The sequence below is a fragment of the Hippopotamus amphibius genome, chromosome 5 (genome assembly GCF_030028045.1).
Source record: "Hippopotamus amphibius kiboko isolate mHipAmp2 chromosome 5, mHipAmp2.hap2, whole genome shotgun sequence".
Classification (NCBI taxonomy): domain Eukaryota; kingdom Metazoa; phylum Chordata; class Mammalia; order Artiodactyla; family Hippopotamidae; genus Hippopotamus; species Hippopotamus amphibius.
The window spans coordinates 45,815,283-45,833,628 of record NC_080190.1 but is presented as its reverse complement, the minus strand read 5'-3'; positions in this window follow the sequence as shown (position 1 = coordinate 45,833,628).

The window sequence follows — 18,346 nt, the reverse complement described above, 5'->3', positions numbered from 1 at the left end:
GTATATCCTGCCATTCCCTTCTGGCATGCAGAGTTTCTGTAGAAAGGTCAGCTGTTATCCTTATGGGTTTTCCCTTATGTGTTGTTTGTTGCTTTTCTCTTGCTGCTTTTAATATTTTTTCTTTGTGTTTAATTGTTGTTAGTTTGATTAATATGTGCCTTGGAGAATTTCCCCTTGGGTTTATTCTGTATGGGACTCTCTGTGCTTCTTGGACTTGGTTAATTATTTTCTTTCCCATGTTGGGGAAGTTTTCCACTAGAACCTCTTCAAATATTTTCTCAGACCCTTTCTTGTTTTCTTCTTCTTCTGGGATGCCTATAATGCAAATGGTGGTATGCTTAATGTTACCACTGAGGTCTCTGAGACTGTCTTCCCTTCTTTTTATTCTGTTTTCTTTTTCCTGCTCTGTGGCAGTTATTTCCCCCATTCTATCTTCCAACTCACTTATTTGTCCTTCTGCTTCAGACATTCTGTTGGTTATACTATCTATAGTATTTTTAATTTCAGTTATTTTGTTATCTATTGGTTTGTTCTTTAGTTCTTCTGAGTTCTTATGAACTGTTTTTTGTACTTTCTCTATTTTGTTATTGAGCTTTTGTATCATTTTTAGTATCATTACTCTGAATTCTTTTTCAGGCATTTTTCCTATTTCCTCTTCATTTATTTGGTCTTGTGGGGTTTTTTCCTGCTCCTTTGCCTGCATGGTGTTTCTTTGTTTCCTCATGGTAGTCCAACCTTCTGAAGTTGCTTGTCCCGGCGATAGAGGGGTTTATAGAAGACTGTCCAAGCCCCAGACTAATGTCTGAGTGTTGGGTTAAACAAATACTAAGTCCAGGAAACATATACATGTATAAGACACACAATTACTGAATCCATTAGGACATAAGGTTCTGGAAAGACCTGACAGAAGAACCCCAGTGTGCTATCAGATATTCAAAGAGAAACCCAACAGAAATTCAAAACCAAAAGAGAACAAAACTGAAACAAAAGCAAAAACACTAACAAGCAAATAACACCTTACACTTACAAACAGAAATCCAAGGAGATATTGTAAGCTAGGTTCAAATATAAAAAAGAGCTAGAGTACCACCAGACAGAATGGAGATTCTCAGAATGAATTTAAACAATTTTACTAAGAACTAAGATAAAGACAAAAAACTAATATTAAATACCAAGGCAGTGTGTCATCTGGAGAATAGAGCAAGGAGTCGGAGCCGATTGATAGTGTTGCTTATACGTTAAGATAAAATAAACTAAAAATGGATGGAAGACAGGGGAACAGAAGATCATAGTGTGCCTGGAAATATGTAAGTAAAAAGAAGGGAATAGAAATGTATAAAGCATAGAGATGAAAGTAAGGTAGGAGAGATATATAATGCATACTACCAAAAGCTTAGCTAGAAATAGAAGTATATAAAAAGACTAAAAATAAAAATAGAAAGAAAATAGAATAAAAAATATTTTATGAAACTTGTCGATCCCTTAGGACTAAGATCATAATTAATTAAAAAAAAAAAAAAAAACTGGAACTGATCCCAGAATGGACCAGTTCAATAGAATTGATACTAATATTTCTGTTTCCTTAGCGTCTCAGCTGTAAGTGTCCTTCTACTCGCCTTGGGTTTTTTGTATTATTCTGTGACCAGCAGAGGTTCCTTTATTGTTCGTCTGTAAGCGTCTGTGTGTGGGGAGGGAGAGGGTACAATAGTGGCTCCTTCTGCTGGGAGTGAGTGAGCAGTGGTGCACTGTTGTTTCAGTCGGGCTTGGAGGTGCCTGTTGCAGAGGGGTGCCAGTGGCTCAGGTGTAAACAGAATGTCTCAGAGTTGGGCCTCTCTCAGGGCTTCTTTGTTCTTGGCAGCCTCCCTGCTGCCAGTGTTCCAAGGGGTTTTAAGGTAGCTCTGCCTGAGGGCCTGAGGGTCCCTGTTATCCCTGAGTGCCTTAGATGGCCCACAGGGGTCCCTCCACTGCCTGCTGCAGGCACCAAAAGAGAGAGAGAGGCTATGCCCGCGGATCCTCCCCCCCGCCCGTGAGCCTGCAGCATCCAGCTGCCATCATGGCCGGGCAGCTTTCAGGGGCAGGCACTCCTCGCTATGGACCTCTTCCCTCCTGTCCTCTCGATCCGTCACCTTACTGGCAACAGTTTTTCTCACCCTGAACCAGCTCTCTGGTTCCCACACTCCCACTCCTGGACCCTCTGTTCAGCTGTGAATCGACGTCTCAGTCCAGGAATGCTGAGCTGTGGTGCGAATCCTCTGTGTGTTTCTCACTCCCTCCTGTCTGCCACAGCTCAGCCACTTCACCCTTTTTGATCCATCGTAGATGCCTCCCTACCAGTTATGTCGAGATCCTTGCAGTCCTTTCTAGTGTCCAAGGTCATCTGCTGGTATTCAGTTGGTTCTCTGTGGGATTTATTGTGTCTTTTGGTGCTTTCCCAATGCATCCGTGGAGAGGGATGCATTCCATGTCTCTCTACTTCACCACCATCTTATTTCTCTCTGTTTGTATTTTTTGTCAGTAAACCTATGGACATTTTATTCAACCTCAGCATACGTTCTAACCTGATGTCTTTGATAGAAAGTGATACATAAATTTTCATTTGCATAATACAACCTGCTGGATTTACAGTTCTAAGCATGGGTATTATGTATTCACAAACTCAAGATAAGTGGCGACAGTTTATGTGACTGGAATACTGTCTGGAATACATAGTTTGATTTTATATAGAATATGCAGTATATTTTGTTTCCTGAAGTACCCTTATCCCTTGAAGTATACCTTATCAAGACCAGACAAATGCTCAGAATGTACATTATTTAATACAAGGGTGCTGTTAGGGTATAGAGTGTTGATTCTCCAGTGGCTTTCCATTTCAGAGCAAAACAAATATACATACATATTCTGACTCTATATTCATACATCATTAAATTATTTTACCTTTAGTACAGTTTTTTTAAGATATTTTAGATCAGAGCTATGCAAGAATGCCATGTCACAGGATTTACCTACTGTATTTTCATAGTAACGTATTATTTTAGTTGGAATTGCATGAGATGTTTTATAATAGAATCCTTTCTCTCAATCAAGGAAATTATTGAATTAGCAATTTGAGCTCATCAATATTGCAAAGTTGAAGATGGTGTTTAGAAAGTCATGTGTTTAAACACAATTATTGTTTGCAAAGCTAGCCACTCTTTTACAAAAAACCAAAGTTGATCCTATTAATCAGTCAACAATAACAATTGCAAAATGAATACAGTTGCCTAAAACTGACTCAGTTCCTCTTCTTTGATCAAAGGAGTTCTAATCTTATTTTCTTTTTACCTTCTTAACCCATTTTACACACACGGACACATACACACACACGTTATATTACATGCAATATTTAAGAAATGAATGGGAGACCTTGAAGAACAGTTACTGATGTATGTTGTATTGGGTATGGGACATTTTTGTTTGCTTGTTTATTTGAACAAATATTGGCTATAGAATTTCTATAAACCATTGTAGGCAATACGTAGGATTAGGTTGCACACTCTGAGTTAAAGTTGATAAAGTAATAAACTCAGACTTTGTAACCTAGAAAATATAAAAACAAAATGAATAATATGGTAAGCCATCTATTTAAAGAAAGAACATTCTAGAAATAAACATAAATTTACTATATTTGACAATAGGTCTATGATTAGTTATTATTTACTTAATTTATCATGATATGAATATAATTTAAAGAAACAAAGTACCTACTGCAGAAACAGAGAGTGTCTAATGAGCTTCAGCCAGTCTCCTAATTCACCTCTTTCAAAAGATGGACACCTATACATTGTAAAAAAATTTGAGGACATTTTCAAAATTCCTAAATTTTGATATAAGAATGTGTATGTTTGGGGGATATATTCAAACAATTAAAATTATGTGCCAAAGGAATTTTATTGAAAACTGAAGCAATCCAAAAGGCTTTTTATATCTCTTTTAGAGCCAATGGGAAAAAAATTATCCATATAATATTCCTCAGAGTATGAAAGAGTCTATAAGGATGTTGCTTGACACAGTTAAAAAATATTGCACAGATGTTATAGACTCAATTCCAATAATCAGATGCTGTGTGACTTTTGGAAAGTTATCTACCCTCTCTGAACTATGGCTTTCTTATCTATTATAAATATGAGAATATATACTTATAGAACTGTTGGAGTATTAAATGTCATGGTTTATATAAAGGAGATAGTAAAGTTCTTACAGAAAAGGAAAATAAGAATCAAATTTATTTCTTTTTTGGTATCTACCGAGAGCAGCTCGGCTACTCAGGGCAAGTGACGGGTGCTGCAAGCTTAAAGAAACACAGACACAGATTTAAGAGTAAGATGGGACTGGGGCACTCAAGACCTCTAGGATCAAGAGCCTTGCTGATTGATTCCACATTGCTTTTATTGAGCTCTCGGCATAGCCTAAGGGTCTAACACTCCCAATTTGTCCCACAATCAAGGTTATCTTTGAAGTAAATCAACAAAGGCCTCACATGACTGGGGGCAATGATCTTTGTTTGCCTCCTGGGTCCCAATTTGAACTGGGTGTGGATTTGAGCTGGGCATGGAGAGCAAAGCAGCCCTGGGGGCAGGAGACCTCTCTCAGAAGGTTTAAGGGTCTGTGCCCCACCCCTGTTGGCCCTTCTGCGACTGTGCCTGTCTTAGGTTGTTCCTCTCCTGAGGAATCTTACCCATCTCTGGCTAACCAGCCATTCTCCGGGGCCAAACAGGGTGATATGAGGTGTGCAAGTGAGAAAGGGGCTGCGACCCCAGAGAGGGTCAATTTTCTGTTTCCATGGTAGCCTGTGCCCCCATGGTCTCCATGCCCAGCACCCTTAGTTCCTCTGCTGCTCAAGCAGGACATCCTGCATCTAGTTGCTTGGCCCACATACTTTAATTACTTTTAGTAACATTTTCAAGGTTTCAAAAAGACTTCTGAATGTTTTCCCACAGGTATCAAAAATTGCTTCCATTCAGCTTCTTATAACTAATAAAGCCTATTTCTGTTCTCGAAAGGCACAAAGAGTAGTTCCTCCAAAATTTGAAGAACCTAAGTTCTTCAAACCCACTGTTGTATCTTCTAGCCCCCAAGCTATACATCTTGAGTTTCTTTAACATTTGAGTTGTTTTAAGATATTCAGACCATTAACTCGTTTAGTTACCTTTCTTCAGTTTAACTAATAGAAGCTAGAGTTGAACATCACATTCAAGCAATAGATTTGGCTTGCATGACTTGAAAAAGAGTCTCCCTTTCTTTGATTACGACAGAATACTTCCATTAAAGATGGCACAAGTAGTGAAATTGTTTTATCCTTGAATATTGGCTCATATTGAGCTTGTCCACAGTAAATCTTCACTTTCTTTTCAAATGTACTGCTATTTGTGAAATGTTTCAATCTATTCACATGTTATCTTTATTGTATTTATACTGGCATAATTCACCTAGTCTTCAATATCCATTTCTATAGAAATTTTTCTTAATTATGCTTATTAAATTTCTAATTAACAAATCAAGAAAAAAGAACAATTAACTATGTGGTTCTACATAATGGCTACATTTAAGAACAGAATGATAGATGTAATGATATATAATGGTGCTTTGATCTTTACTCAAAAGCTCAAGTACTTCAGACACATGAGTTGTTCATAAGGCAATACCACTGTTGTATGTAACAAAAAAAAATACAAGCTATTGGATATTTATAGCATTATCTTTTGAGCAAAACTATTACTATGGAAACAGACCTAACTATTCCTATAATGTAATGTTAAATTTTAGTCAGCTCGAGTATTATCGTGTTCATTTAAAAACAAACTGCCAGATGGTCTTCCAATTTAAAATCATTTATCAGCCTTCATAATTAACATAAATGTGTCTCTCATTTGTGACAGCACTGGACATCTAAGATTAAATTTAACTTAAATTTCCCATTATCTCAAAAACAGTCAATGATTTTTGACCTACTGTTGCTATTAAAATATATAACATTAACTCTGCCAGAGATTAGTATAAATTAATAAGGAACCAATTACACAAAGGGGAAAATTGAGGACCTAAATATGAAAAATGAGGTTAGATTAATAAGTTGATGATGTCTTTTTCTTTATTGACATATAATTGACATCTAACATTGTGTAAGTTTAGGGTGTACATTGTGTTGATTTGATACATTTATATGTTACAATATGATTATTACCATAGTGTTAGCTAAGACCTCTATCATGTCACATAATTATTATTTATTTTGGTAGTGAGAACATTTAAGATCTAGTCTCTTAGTCCCTATCTTACACCACTCACAAAAATTAGCTGAAAAAAGATTAAAGACTTAAACATAAGACCTGAAGCCATAAAACTTCTAAAAGAAAACACAGAGAAAAAACTCTTTGATATTGGTCTTGGCAGTGATTTCCTGGATATGACACCAAAAGTACAAGCAACAAAAGCAAAAATTGGCAAGTGAGACTACATCAAACTAACAAGCTTCTGCACAGCAAAGGAAATCATCGAGAATATGAAAAGGCAACCTATGGAATGAGAGAAATATTTGCAAATCATATATCTAATAAGGGGTTAATATCCAAAATAAGTAAGGAACATATATAACTCATAGCAAAAAGTAAATAATCTGATTTTAAATATGGTCAGAGGAACTACATAGACATTTTGCCTAAGAAGGCAATTTTCCATATAAATTGCCGACAGGTATTTGTAACTAATATATATATAACTAATTATCAGGGACATGCAAATCAAAACTACTTTACACCTGTCAGAATGGCTATCATCAAGAGACAAGAGATAACAAATGTTAGGATGGATGTAGATAAAAGGGAACATGTGCACTGTTGGGGGTAATGTAAATTGTTGCATCCACTATGTAAAACAGTATGGGAGTTCTTCAAAAAACTAAAAGTAGAACTACCATATATTGCAACAATCCCACTTCTGAGTACATATCCAAAAGAAATGAAAACAAGATATTGAAAAGATATCTGCACTCTCATGTTTATTGCAGCATCATTCACAACAGCCAAGATTTGAACACAACCTAAGTGTCTGTCAACAGATAAATGGATAAAGGAAATATGGTATAAGGAAATCCTGCCATTTGCAATAACATAGATGAAACTTGAGGGCATTGTATGAAGTGAGATGTCAGACAAAGAAAGATGAATACCATGTGATATCATTTATGTGTGAAATCTGAAAAGCTGAATTTGTAAAAACAGAGAGTAGAATGCTGGTTACCAGGCATTGAGTGGGGTGGGGGAATTAGGGAAAAGTTGGTCAAAGGCTACAAAGCTGCAGTTTGAAGATGAATAAGTTTTGAAGATTTAATGCACAGAATTGTGATTATAATCCACAGTATTCATTATATACTTCAAAATTGAAGATGTCCTTTAGGAGAGTATTTTTATTGAATTTCTTATTCCTGACAAACAGACTCTTAATTTGGGAACAAAATTACTAAATGTCAGTGATTAACTTGGGAAATGTGAAACAATATGTCAATTTTGAGAGCTTAAACTTGGAGTATGATGTTTGGATTCAAAACCTGCTCCAGCATTATTAGCCATGTGACCTGATGTAAATAATTGAAACCAACTGTGCTTCAGTTTTTTCATTCGTAAAATACAAATTATAGAAATGATTTTGATTAAAGCAGTAAGGAATAAACAAGATTATGTCTTCATATTGCTTAGCGTAGTACTTGATACCTTAAGAATAATGACTTTCGGAAAAAATAAAATCTACAGTGAAAAACTGTAATTTTTAAATCCTTAACCACCCACTTAAAACTGGTAATACTATAGGACAAATAAGACACTAGTGGCCACTACTGGCATCGTGGAGGGCAAATTAAAGAAACAGAGATGGCAGAGCAGATCCCGCAACTGTTACAGTCTTATATGAGCCCTGGAGGTCAGAAAGTTGTGGTGCTCAAATATGCCATAGAGTCCCCGGCTAGCCCAAAGTAGAGGACTTCTGCAAATATCAGATTTGATCACAGCAGCAATGGTGATTTTATTTTGAAAGCTGATGATGTGTTGCACTTTTGGAAAATATCCTTAGAAGGCTAAGGGTGGGAACTTCTTGCATATCTTTTTTCTTTTCACATAAAAATTACTTCTCCAGAAGTCGAGATACATATTTAGTTGGCATTTCTTGTTTACATATATCTCTCACATTGTTATATTTCATATTTATTAAAAATAATTGTAAGAATTTTACAAAGAAATAATTATTATCCCCATGTTTAGATAGAGAAATTGAGGTTCAGAATGGCTTAATCACTATCCAAGATTATTCAGTGAATAAGTGGCAGGACCAAGAGAAAAGCTCCTAATTCCAATTTTGTTGCTGCTGTTTGCTTTACCTTTCTCTCTTAATTTCTCAAGCTATTCAACTAATGGATTAACTAGCTTTCATAAATACGGAGTGATTTATCTTACTGTATTATTACGTTAAATGACATTGGTGAAGTGGTACATAAAAAATATTGAGTAGTGATATAGAATGATGACTGGGGCAGGAAATGAGGAAAATAATAAAAACTCTGTGTCTTAATAAGGTCTGGCAACTGTAAGTTTTCTACTGGGTTATTGGTGGTAACATGGGGTTACTCAGAACCTAGAAGAAGTACTAAAGAAATAATAGGACAGGGCATACCTCAGGTGGAATGTACCCCAAAACACATTTCTTATATTTTCCTCAGGTCCAGAAATTATGGATATTTTTAAGTTATTTCAAATTTAAGAATTAGTTCTTTTATTTAGTCTACAGCTTTATAAATGCTATTATGTGACCTTACTCCTATCTGGGAGAAATGTGACTTTTTGTCTTTACAATTTAATGAAGTAAGGAAAAGGTGAAAATGTTCTATTATCTTGTTTGTGCTGATGCTCAGCTAGGGTTTGCCAAGGTGGTCTGTTTATGGGCAGCAGAAAACTTTTCAAGCTTTCCAAGTGAATTTATGTTTCCCTGAGTTATAAAGAGCAATTATAATACAAATACATGTGTGTTGGGAAATGATGCTCCGTATACATTTTAACAACTCATTTTTTTTAATGAAACTCATGGGTATCTTGCTACTGTTCATGAGAGCAACACCCAGATTGCCTCTCTCATTGCATGAATCATCATCACACTGGACAAGGTAACCTGTTCATCATCATACACTGGCTCAGAAGAAAGGATGTTGTTTCTCTTGTGGAGGTCACCACTGCGTGCCAGTGGAATGGTCCATGTCAACTCCTAACAGATTGACTACATCTGTGGTTTCTCACCACTTTTGAATTTTTTCAATTTTTGATATGTTAGTTGGAGCTATACTGACATGTTTCTTAGAAATAAACTTATGGTATATCTTTAGCTTTACAGGCTGGCTGCAGTTTGACAGACTCTTCATATAGCAGAAGCTCCTGAACAATGAGCTGATAGTTTAAGTCTACTTCTTTCAGCTTTTCCTGGTCCATACACCATAATAAGGCAGTTTGATTATTAAATGCAGCTGTCCCTAGAGTGAGATAACCTTCACTAGTCTGCTTCCTGGGTGTTGATCTGGAGGAAAGGCTGGGGGATTACAGAGACATATGTGGAGATTTTGCTGTGATCATTTCTGGGCATAGTATGTCATTCTTTATACTAACAGCAACTAGGACAGTGTGGTTGGCATGCACTATGGCCAGCAATTTGGTTTAAAGACTGCCTAGGGGATTTGGAACTGTATCTTTAGGTCATTCAAAATAGCTCTTCTCTTGCACTGTATAAGCCCTGCTCCACCAGTCCCTGCTTTACTCACATGACTATAAAATCCTCTAAATTATAGGGCTTAATCATTAACCACCTACGTGCTTGCCCCCTGCCCTCACACTGGTTTCCCTAGTAACTGATGAGCCAAACTGATGTCAATTCACCCTATAAATGGTAGCTTCCTCCTTTGGGTAGCTAAGATTGCTGCCTTGTCCTGCCAGCTATTTGACATACGCAACGGGGTATTGATCCAGGACCTTTTGCTTCTGATTTGTAAGATTCCTTATCCAATAAATTGTGGATGTCTCTGGGCTCTTTTTGGGCCTTGAGACTGGTCAATTAAGGGGCTTGCAGGCCTGTGGGATGCAGCCCAACAGAACTAAATCTGATTAACTTTTATGAAAATACCTTGTTCCACTTGCATCCAAGCCTTCTGGACAAAGGTCTGTTTTCAAGTAGGGGAAGTTTGGGGGGTGGTGGGGAGGAGGATGAAATTATAACTACTGAAATGAGACATACTGATTTTATGACATTAGAGGAAGAGCAAAACCCCCTAAACCTGGGAAAAGAACACCTTGCAGGTGCAGGAGAGTTGTATTAATGATCTTTGTTCTTCAGAATTACTGTGTGTAGCTTTTCTCCAGAAGGAAAATGCTCTGGTGTTGCTCTAGCAAACTGTTGCAAGTGTCTTGAATTTAACTGAGTGCTGAGTCTGACAACAGTAGCAAGCTGGTTTGTTAACTTGCAAGCGATACAACATATCAGACCCTTTACAGTTTAGGACTCAGCAATGTATAATTGACATCCCATAACACATATAATTAGCCCAGTGTTACTGCAGAAATAATACTAAGGTAATCAATAGCAAAAGTTTTATTTTTGAATACAAAATACATTTTTGAAATATTTTTTCTTTGAAACTGGCTTTATACTATTGAACATTTTGAAGTTTTAGATGGATATTCTACTTTAAATATTTATATATTCTTGTCTACATCAGCTTCCCTAAAAGTAACAACACAAAGGTGACAATTGCTATTATATAACTTTAATAAGATTTACATTTACAAATTTTTAAAGGCGTAAGGGAATATTAATTCTTTGTGATTTTAATAGATGTTAGGGCAATAAGGACAGCCATGAAGAACCTGAGTTATAGAAAAATAAGATTGGGCCAAGTTAAATGGAACAAACTAGTATAAATATAATATACAAATTTATACATATATATGCTTTTTCAAATACTTTTCCATTATAGGTTATTACAAGATATTAAATGTAGTTCCCTGTGCTATACAGTAGGTCCTTGTTGTTTACCTATTTTACACACAGTAGTATGTATCTGTTAATCCCAACCTTCTAATTTATCCCTCCCCCCTTTCTTTTTGTCTGTGTCTATTTCTGCTTTGTAAATAAGTTTATTTGCATCACATTTTTTAAATTCCACAACTAAGTGATATCACATATTTGTCTTTCTCCATCTGACTTCACTTAGTATGATAATCGCTAGGTCCATCCATGTTGCTGCAAATGGCGTTATTTCATTCTTTTTAATGGATGAGTAATATTCCATTTTATATATATATATATATATATGTACACACATACACACACACACCACTTTATTTAAAATCTGTCAATGGACACATGTTGCTTCTATGTCTTGGCTGTTGTAAAGAGTGCTGCTATGAATATTGAGGTGCCTGTATCTTTTCTTTTTTAAAAAAAAATTATTTATTTATTTATTTATTGGCTGCATTAGGTCTTCAATGCCGCACATGGGCTTTCTCTAGTTGCGGTGAGGGGGAGATACTCTTCATTGTGGTGCACAGTCTCCTCATTGTGGTGGCTTCTCTTATTGCGGAGCATGGGCTCTAGGTGTGTGGGCTTCAGTAGTTGTGGCACACAGGCTCAATAGTTGTGGCACATGGGGTTAGTTGCTCCACTGCATGTGGAATCTTCCTGGAGCAGGTATCAAACCCATGTCCCCTGCATTGGCAGGCAGATTCTTAACTGCTGAGCCAGCTAGGAAGTCCCACCTGTATCTTTTCTAATTAGAGTTTTTGTCTTTTCCAGATATATGCCTAGGAGCTGAATTGCTGGATCATATGGTAACTCTATTTTTAATTTTTTAAGGAACCTCCATAATGTTCTCCACAGTGGCTGCACCAATTTTGATTCCCACCAACAGCATAGGAGGGTTTCCTTTTCTCTACACCCTCTCCAGCATTAATTATTTGTAGACTTTTTGATTATGGCCATTCTAGTGTGAAGTGATATGTCACTGTAGTTTTGATTTGCATTTCTCATTAGCAGTATCAAGCTTCTTTTCATGGCCATCTGGATGTCTTTGGAGAAATGTCTATTTAGGTCTTCTGCCCATTTTTTGATAGGGTTGTTGGGGTTTTTTTGATATTGAGTTATATGAGCTGCTGTATATTTTGGAAATCAAGCCTTTGTCAGCCACAGCATTTGTGAATATTTTCTCCAAGTCCTTCAGTTTTCTTTTCGTTTGGTTTTTAGTTTCCTTTTGCAAAAGCTTATAAGTTTGTTAGGTCCCATTTCTAAAATTTATGTTTCAATACTTATTAGCCAAGGAAATAGAAGTCTACACTGAAATGCAAAGAGTTTAATGTTAGGGTTTTTTTTTGTTTGTTTTAAATTTTATCTCTACTGTCAGTATAAGAATTTGTTTACATGATTTTTTTTCCGCTCTACTAAGACTCATTAATAGTCCACATGATTCTTTTTAGCTCTAAGAGGTGACTTAATCACCTTTTGTATAGAGGGAAAATGAGAGATCAAATGTCCAGTGGAAACCCAGTTTTCTTCCTGAAACAATGCATTTGCATTTTTCACTTTTTAGTTGAGACAACTATTTGGCTGCAGATGATAACTATCTGTCTTCTGGCAGATAATGTAGATAAAAACAGTAACAACAATACCAATAAAACATCAATAAGTAAAGATGTTTCACTTTTCCTTTGGTTTGTTATTCCATGTTACCAAAAATTGCACTAACTTTCTCAAAAAAGTATTCCTAATCTTCGGTAAGATGCAAGAGTAAAACTGTTCAATGAACAACTTTTAAAATGATAAACTTCATTTATTTAGATGTAATTTCTTTAAATTTTCGAAGGATTGTTAATAACTTTAATGTCTGAATTCATTTTGGTGTATAAAATATATTTCCCCACATTTGCATAATAGTAATTGTTCTATCAATAATGTACATAAACAAAAGATCAATAAGCAATTAAAAAGCATTATCCATATATTCTTTTTTTAAGCTCTTTATTGGGGTGTAATTGCTTTACACAATTGTGCCAGTTTCTGCTGTACAACAAAGTGATTCAGCTGTATTTATACATATATCCCCATATCCCCTCCCTCCTGTGGCTCCTTTCCACCCTCCCTATCCCACCACTCTAAGTCATCACCCATCATTGAGTTGATCTCCCTGTGTTATGCAGTTTGGTAGTGTATATATGTCAATACTGCTCTCTCACTTCATCCCAGCTTCCCCACCTCATGTCCTCAAGTCTGGTCTCTACATCTGCATCTTTATTCTTGCCCTGTCACTGGGTTCATCAGTACCATTTTTTAGATTCTATATATATGAGTGGGCAGACGGTATTTGTTTGTCTCTTTCTGGTTTAATTCGCTCTGTATGACAGACTGTAAGTCCATCTACCTCACTACAAATAACTCAATTTCATTCCTTCTTATGGCTGAGTAATATTCCATTGTATATATGTGCCACATCTTTTTTATCTATTCATCAGTTGATGGCATTTAGGTTGCTTCCATGTCCTGGATATTGTAAATAGTGCTTCAATGAACATTGTGGTACGTGTATCTTTTTGGATTATGGTTTTCTTAGGGTATATGCCCAGTAGTGGGATTGCTGGTTCATGTGGTAGTTCTATTTTTAGTTTTTAAAGGAACCTCCATACTGTTTTCCACAGTGGCTCTACCAATTTACATTCCCACTGACAGTGCAGGAATGATCCAAATTAAAATAATCATACTTTAATTGAATACAATTAACATACAATAATTGCTTTTTACAAAGCTTGCAGTCTATATAAAAATATGCTCAGGTAGGAAACACAAAAAAGATTTTTTAATTTGGCATATTGTTAAGTATGAATCTGTGTAATTCCACCAAGTACTTGTAAAATACATGATATCTTATGCACCCACTGCAAGATTAATTACTGCTGAGAAATAGAAAAAATTATTAACTCATTAGATTAATTACTTCTTCCTATCCCTTAGTAATACAATGGGGGTAAGTGAAGGTGCTAATCAAAAACTTAACAAGATTCTCTCAATGTTTTCATACTTCAAATGGAATCATTCAGAAAAGCTTATCTTGGCAACAAAGCAAGGACAAATAAAACACACAACTTCCACTTCTGGACAAGATGGAATATTAGGGACTGAATTTACTGGGCTACCTAAAAAAAACTGAAAAAAAAATGCACAAGGTATATGAACTGATGCTTCTCAGGATGTCTGTCAGGTAACAAAAGACAGTGTTTGCTGAGACATAAGAAACAAATAAGGTGAGTTTTATCATTACCCAGTAGAATCAGAAACAAATGAGGTAAGCCCTATGTATACCCAGCTGACTGCCTTGGCCCCACAGGAGCAGGGATAACAAGGTAATTGAAGTTTTCACAGCAAAGTTATCTGAGAGGAGAAAGCTGTATAAAGATAGGGTCTCTAAAGACCTCTGGAATTCTATCACATGTTTAGCTAAGCATTGATGAAAATGTTCATTAAATTAAACTATCGAAGGTTGTAGAAACAATCACCGGAAAGGAATAGAGGTAAAAATACTCAGAGATGCAGGACTTGGAACAGTGCCTTTTCCCAACAGTCTGGAAAACCTCATGATTCACAAGACATTGGATAGAGTATAAAGAAGGGTCTCACCTTAGTAGTGGGGAGTGATTACCCCTAGACAGAGAACAACTCCAGCCTTGCCTAAAAATCTTAGGAGTGGAGAGAAAAAGATGGCGGTGAAGCAGAGGGATGTGGAATCCATCCCTCTCCACAGATGCATTAGGAATGCACCAAAGGACGCAATAATTCCCACAGAGAACCAGATGAGCACCAGCAGGCGACCTCGGACACCAGAAAGGACCGCAAGGACCTCAACATAACTGGTAGGGAGGCATCTATGACAGCTCAAAGAGGGTGACGCGGTGGAGCTGTGGAAGACGAGAGGGACTGAGAAACATACGGAGGGTCTGTACGGCAGCTCAGTGTTCCCGGACCGAGACGTCAATCCACAGCTGAACAGAGGGTCCGGGAGCGGGAGCATGGGAACCAGAGAGCTGGTTCAGGGTGAGAAAAATTGTTGCCAGTAAGGTGACGAACCGAGAGGACAGGAGGGAAGAGGTCTGCGGCGAGAGTGCCTGTCCCTGAGAGCTGCCAGGCCATCATGGCAGCTGAATGCTGCAGGCTCATGGGACGGGGGGAGGAGCTGCGGGCTTAGCCTCTCTCTCTCTTTCAGCGCCTCAGCAACAGGCAGTGGAGAGACACCCTGTGGGCCACCTAAGGCGCTCAGGGATAACAAGGACCCTTAGGCAATCGGGTGGGGCTAGATTAAAACCCCTTGGAACGCCAGCAGCAGGGAGGCTGCCGAGAAGAAAAAAAAAAAAAAAAAAAAAACAGAGAGAGGCCCAACTCTGAGACTTTTGGTTTACACCTGAGCCACCAGTGTCCCTCTGCAACAGGTACCTGCAAGACTGATCGAAACAACAGTGCGCCACTGCTCAATCACTCCCAGGGGAAGGAGCCATTATTGTACCCTCTCCCTCCCCAAACACCGAGGCTTACAGACGAACAATAAAGGAAGCTCTGCTGGCCACAGATTAATGCAAAAAAACCCAAGCTTAGTATTTGTTTAAACCAACACTTGGACATTAGTCTGAGGCTTGGACACTCTTCTATAAACACCTCTATTGCCAGGACAAGCAACCCCAAAAGTTTGGACAACCATGAGGAAACAAAGAAACACCATGCAGGCAAAGGAGCAGGAAAAAACCCCACAAGACCAAATAAATGAAGAGGAAATAGGAAAAATGCCTGAAAAAGAATTCAGAGTAATGATACTAAAAATGATACAAAAGCTCAATAACAGAATAGAGAAAGTACAAGAAACAGTTCATAAGAACTCAGAAGAACAAACAGCAATGGATAAGAAAATAACTGAAATTAAAAATACTATAGACGCTATAACCAGCAGAATGACTGAGGCAGAAGAACGAATAAGTGAGTTGGAAGATAGAATGGGCGAAATAATTGCCACAGAGCAGGAAAAGGAAAACAGAATAAAAAGAAGGGAAGACAGTCTCAGAGACCTCAGTGATAACATTAAACATACCAACATTCGAATTATAGGCATCCCAGAAGAAGAAGAAAAAAAGGAAAGGGTCTGAGAAAATATTTGAAGAGGTTATAGTGGAAAACTTCTCCAACATGGAAAAGGAAATAATTAACCAAGTCCAAGAAGCACAGAGAGTCCCATACAGAATAAACCCAAGGAGAAATACACCAAGGCACATATTAATCAAACTAACAACAATTAAACACAAAGAAAAAATATTAAAAGCAGCAAGAGAAAAGCAACAAACAACATATAAGGGAAAACCCATCAGGATAACAGCTGACCTTTCTACAGAAACTCTGCAGGCCAGAAGGAAATGGCAGGATATACTGAAAGTCCTGAAAGAGAGAAACCTACAGCCAAGAATACTCTACCCAGCAAGAATCTCATTCAGATTTGACAGAGAAATTGAAAGCTTTACAGAGAAGCAAAAGTGAAGAGAATTCAGCACCACCAAACCAGCCTTACAACAAGTGCTAAAGGAACTTCTCTAAGCAGGAAACACAAGAAAAGGAAAACACCTACAAATATAAACCCAAAACAATCAAGAATGGTAATTGGAACACACATGTCAATAATCACTTTAAATGTCAATGGATTAAATGCTCCAACCAAAAGACACAGACTGGCTGAATGGATACGAAAACAAGACCCTTCTAAATGCTGCCTACAAGAAACCCACTTCAGACCAAGGGATACATATAGACTGAAAGTAAAGGGATGGAAAAAGATATTCCATGCAAATGGAAGTCAAAAGAAAGCTGGAGTAGCAATACTCATATCAGACAAAGTAGACTTGAAAGTAAAGACTATTACAAGAGACAAGGAAGGACACTACATAATGATCAAGGGATCCATTCAAGAAGAACATATCACAATGGTAAATATCTATGCCCCCAACATAGGAGCACTTCAATACATAAGGCAAATGCTAACAGCTATAAAAGGGGACATCGACAGTAACACAATAATAGTGGGAGACTTGAACACCTCACTTACATCAATGGACAGATCATCCAAACAGAAAATACATAAAGACACACAAGCTTTAAAGGACACATTAGACCATATCGACTTAATTGATATTTATAGGACATTCCATCCAAAAATGACAGAATACACTTTCTTCTCAAGTGCACATGGAACATTTTCCAGGATAGATCACATCTTGGGTCACAAATCAAACTTCAGCAAATTCAAAAAAATTGAAACCATATCAAGCATCTTCTCAGACCACAACACCATGAGATTAGATATCAATTACATGAAAAAAACTGCAAAAAATACAAACACCTGGAGCCTAAACAATTCACTCTTAAACAACCAAGAAATCACTAAAGAAATCAAAGAGGAAATCAAAAAATATCTAGAAACAAATGACAATGAAAACACAACAACCCTAAAACTATGGGATATAGCAAAAGCAGTTCTAAGAGGGAAGTTTATAGCAACACAGTCCTATCTCAAGAAACAAGAAAATTATTGAATAAACATCCTAACCTTACACCTCAAACAATTAGAAAAAGAGGAACAAAGAAACCCCAAAGTGAGCAGAAGGAAAGAAATCATAAAGATCAGAGCAGAAATAAATGAAAAAGAAAGGAAGGAAGCAATAGCAAAAATTAATAAAACTAAAAGCTGGTTCTTTGAGAAGATTAACAAAATTGATAAACCATTAGCCAGACTCATAAAGAAAAAAAGAGAGAAGATGCAAATCAACAGAATTAGAAATGAAAAAGGAGAAGTAACAACGGACACCTCAGAAATACAAAAGATCATGAGAGACTACTACAAGCAATTATATGCCAATAAATTGGATACCCAGGAAGAAATGGATCAATTCTTAGAAAAATACAATCTTCCAAGACTGAACCAGGAAGAAATAGAAACTATGAACAGACCAATCACAAGTACGGAAATTGAGGCAGTGATTAAAAATCTCCCAACACACAAAAGCCCAGGACAGGATGGATTCACGGGTGAATTCTATCAAACATTTCGAGAAGAGCTAACACCTATCCTTCTCAAACTATTCCAAAATATAGCAGAAGGCGAAGCACTCCCAAACTCATTCTACGAGGCCACCAGCACCCTGATACCAAAACCAGGCAAAGATGTCACAAAAAAAGAAAATTACAGACCAATATCACTGATGAATATAGA